We start from the raw sequence: 4,649 nt of genomic DNA on the forward strand, positions 1-4,649 counted from the left end.
TTCCGAATGAGTTTCGGCTTCCGGCTTTTGATGTTAGGCTTAGGTGAGTGGTTTGGGTAGTGGCCCAGCTAGCACCCCTTCATCATTTTGGATAGGAGTAGGGGCATATGTTGCCAAGATGGTGGACTCAGACACATTGTTGTAATACTTTGTAAGGTCCTCGAGAATAATCAATAAAGTGGCCGTATGCATCTCCCAGATGCAGAGGCCGGGGGTCATCCTTCTTTTCTAAAAAAAATGTGCAGACTATTTTCCCTTTACCGTCAATCAACATGATTTAAAATTATGTTTTCATAAAAACATCAACATCAAAATCAACTAGTTTCCTAACAGATTGTCATTTCTTGTCGCCCGCCGTTTGGTGGGCTACGTGCGGCCAACTGTACCCCTATATATTCTAGGTATAAGATAGCACCACCTTATATTCCCTAATAAGTAGATTGCGTGAATGCATATGATAAGGACATTCTCTTTTGCTGGTTTTCACATGTTTTCCCAAAATAGAAACACCTTCTGTCATTGGTAATCATACTATTCTTATTAATGAAAAGCGGTGTCATTGTTGGTTGCTAAACAATCGTTTGATCAATGTATGGTGAAGGCCTATTCTTTCTGTCTTTCAAGATAAGGTGAGACTCTAGCCTATAATGTCGTTACACATCCTTTCGTCTTACACACACCGGTCTCATCATCATCTGTACATGTGTGAAAGTGCCTCTAACTTTTTATCTGGTCCGGCTAGATCATTCTATCGGTGGCCTAGAAGTGAGTTTGGGCAGCTGCAAGCACCCACATCAAGTTATGTAAGGTGTCATGTTCTTGAAATGGAGCAATTACAACTACTCACCGTACTCATACAACAGTTCGGTTACTATATATGTGTTAATCCTTTTAGGTTATCAAATGTAGAATATGTGTTGTTCAATTTTTTATTTTCTTATCCAAGAAAGGTTCTCGATGATTTCCTAAAATTGCACTATGGTCAATAAAAATGCACAATAAATTCCTTATGCAAACTCTTTTACGACATCAAGATGTACATGCCACGTGTAAGATTACTAGTATCACCAAACGTACATGTATACTAGCAAATCAACATCGGGTAGGTAGCTTGATGTGACCGAGTGTTGAAGGATTTGGCAAACAACGATGACAATCATAAACCCCATCGTAAAGGCCTATCGTCCGTGGTGTTTCATATATTTTTGTCTAGTGTTTGTTGAGAGATGCTGAGATCTGTTGTGAGATTGAGTGATGAGCCTAACTTTATAACATTATGGATGCGCATGAACTCGCCGAAGGTGAGGGTGCGGTAGCGTCCGGGGTTTCCTTCGCTGACGAACTCCTCCACTGGGCCGACGAGGCAGTCTGCGTCAGGCTGGATGAAAACCCCCACCGACGTTCGTGGCATCACCGGGTTGGTCATCACCCGGTGCTCAATGCTCTTTAGCACCCCGTTAGTCACAACCTGCAAGAGCGAACCAACATATATAGTGATGATTCGATCCACCGATACTTGAATGAACAACTTGCTCTGTTGAGAAATGATGTATTAACTCAAGTTGTAGGCCGAAGTTGACGACAAAGGCGTTTGGCATGGGCTCAACGGTAATCCAATCGCCCTTGTATGAGATCTGTAGGCCAGGGACATCACCGGGTAGGAGGAGCGTGGTTAGGTTCCGGTCACAGTGTGGCGGCAGCCCAAGGCCGAGTCTCGGATCCAGGTTTGAGCATGACGGGTAGTGGTTAAGGCCAATGATGGTTTCACTACTACCGAGGGGCCCCTCGAAGTAGTTGTGGCGGAGCCCAAAGACCTCGAGAGAAGCCGCAGGAGATCCATTCCCATGCCTCTTGTGAGCACGATGAACTTCTTGACAACCTCCCTTTAACCAAGCGAAATCGCAAGGAATAAATTAAGATTACCTCTCCACTACACATGTATGCATATGATGGATGTATCGGCATGGAATTATGATAAGAGATGGTTTCATCGACTCTCTTCATATATTATGTGCCACATAGATAAAAACTAGTAGATGTGGCGAGTTATGATATGAGAGAGCTTATGGCTTATGCTACTGGAGTCCTTGGGGTTTGTCGGGCCAGTGATTCTTGTTGTCCCCTACAGAGAACTACTGAGGAAGGTGCAGGTGAGGCGGAGGCAGTCCACCCAGTACTTGTCACCGCCGGTCTCAAAGGTGCTGCCGAAGAAGAACCGGTTGGGCTTGCGTCTGTCGTCTGAGTAGAAGGGTGCCACGTCTGGCGCCGGCAGGCGGAAGAACTCCTCGCCCACCGCCTCCATGCCCCGCATCGCATGCTCAGGGATACCGTGGTTGACCACCTGCACGCATATGCGCATGCTTATAAGTACTCCCTTCATCCCAAAAATTTTGTCTTAGAGCATCTCCAACAGCCGCTGAACGCGTCGCGCGCAAAAAATGGCATTAGCGTGCACCCATCGCCTGGTTTGGCGCGGCGCGCAGCGCCAGCTCCAGCCGCCGCGCTAAAATGCAGCGCGCGGGCCGCTCCAGCAGGCGCGCAAAAATTGCAGAGCGCGCGCTCATTCTACAAACTAGGATATAGGCATAGCATAGAAACTAGATAGATTTCATAGGATTTTAAACGATACAAAGGTATTTTACATCAAAAACATAGATTGCATAATTTAAAAACGACAAACGATAAAAAACTAATAGATAGCATAAAAACTACTCTAAGTCGCTATCATCATCATCACCATTATCATCCTCGGCGGTGTCGTCCGAGGTTGATAGCCATATGTCCAATCAACGATCATCCTCGGGGGTGAGGATCGTCCTACGACCTGATGCAACGAGATCGGTCTGCTCGTTCGCCAACGCCTTTCGCTGACGCCTGTCCAACCGCGCCTCGCGGCGCCTTCGCGTGTCCTCCTCGCGATGCCTTGCCCAGTAGGCTTGCTCGTAGGCGACGTCCTCCGGGTGGCGCTGGCGCCACTCCGCCATGACCCGCTCGTCCTCTTGGGCGACGAGGAGGCGGCGCTGCCGCTCGGCGTGCTCCGCACGGTCTTGTGCCGTGTTCAGACGAGGCGGCGGGGCGACGGCGAGCGCCTGCTGGAGCGTGTACACGTCCTGGAAGTTCATCTGGCCGCGCGGCCGGCCCAGGCGCCACGCCGTCGCGTCGTACGCGCGGGCGGCCTCGCGCGCCGTCCCGTACGTGCTGAGGCCGAGGCGGAGATCGCTGGAGCGTATCTCCGCGTAGTAGCCGCCGTTGGGGCGCAGGCGGACGCCGCGGTAGCCGGACGCTCCTCGGCGGCGTGGCGGCATTGGCGGGGCGCTGGAGCGGCGCGTCGGTGGCGGGGCGCTGGAGCGGCGCGTGGCAGAGAGGGAAGGAAGAAGAGGCGTGGAGAGGCGCGTGGCGCGCGCCGCACTTTATAGGCGCGCCGGAAGCGGTGCGCAAAAAATGAGGCGCGAGCTGGCGCCTTTTCGCGCGCGCGCAAACGATTCCCGTGCGCGCGATTATCCCGCCACCGCTGGGGCGCGGCAAAACGCCCCGCGCGCTAAAAGCTGCGTTTACCCCGCGCGCGTCGTTTTGCGCGGCTGTTGGAGATGCTCTTAGATTTGTCTAAGTATACATCCGTATCTAGACAAATTTAAGACAAGAATTTTGGGACGGAGGGAGTAATAAATATACTCATGCTTGCTAGTATCGCTAGACGCCTAGACAAATATAAGACAAGAATTTTGGGACGGAGGGAGTAATAAATATACTCATGCTTGCTAGTATCACTAGAAGCCTACTCGTAGATACGTAACGAAATACCGGTGACAAATTAATCAAGAAAAGATGCTTGGCCTTGTGTGGTTAAATTGGTCTGACCTGGAAGAAACCGAGCTCCTTGCCAGCGTCAAGGATGGCACGGCGGACCTCGTCGCGGCCGAGGGAGAGGTCGATGACGGGAAGAGAGACGGCCGGAGGCGGGACGAGCAGTTCGTGGGACGGGACCGAGGAGACCAGCTTCTCTGGAGTAGGGCTGGCTCGTGCTAGCTAGCTGTTTGCACTGCCTGGCATGCTTTTTATAGGCGTGGAGATGGACGGCGGAGAGGTTTTAGCCGTGTCAGCAATTTGCTCCGCATAGGAGTGGATGTGAAGTTCGAAGCTCCAGGAGCTTAACGAGCGGTCGTTTGAGGGCATCCACAATGTGTGTATTTGCTGCCTCTAAGGCTGCCTCCAGATGTATAAAGGTTGCCTCTATACATTGCATCCCCAGCCTTTAAGAAAAAAAAGGCTTAGAGACGCCTCCAATCTTAGCGCCGGTCTCCAACTCTCCTTGCCGAATAAAATATTTCAGTGTCCCCACTTGTCAGCCACTTATTTGTATGTGGAAGCCATGGATTGCTAGGTAAAGGCAACATATAATATTTAGTTATAGGTACAGGTCTGACACTAAAACAAAAGGCAACACATTGCGTGATTTTCATCTAGGATTAAAGGCAGGACCATGGGTCCCAGTTTAGAGGCAAGCTTGCCTCTAGATACTGTGGATGCTCTGATAGGCTCGTCTTGACCGTAGCTCGATGTCCTTTCTGGGGAGCATGAGCAAACATAAAGAGTGCAACCTGCAAAAGGAAGTCAAAACTCCTCTTCCCTTCACACGTAGTTACTATGTA

At 50.4% G+C, this 4,649-nt stretch overlaps 1 pseudogene; it reads right to left on the bottom strand.

Moving 5' to 3' along the window:
- Window positions 1-1,092: 1,092 nt before the first annotated feature.
- The window catches only part of LOC119279855, a 6,920-nt pseudogene continuing 3,363 nt past the window's right edge, over window positions 1,093-4,649 (bottom strand).

This window comes from Triticum dicoccoides, chromosome 3B, assembly GCF_002162155.2.
Source record: "Triticum dicoccoides isolate Atlit2015 ecotype Zavitan chromosome 3B, WEW_v2.0, whole genome shotgun sequence".
Taxonomy (NCBI): domain Eukaryota; kingdom Viridiplantae; phylum Streptophyta; class Magnoliopsida; order Poales; family Poaceae; genus Triticum; species Triticum dicoccoides.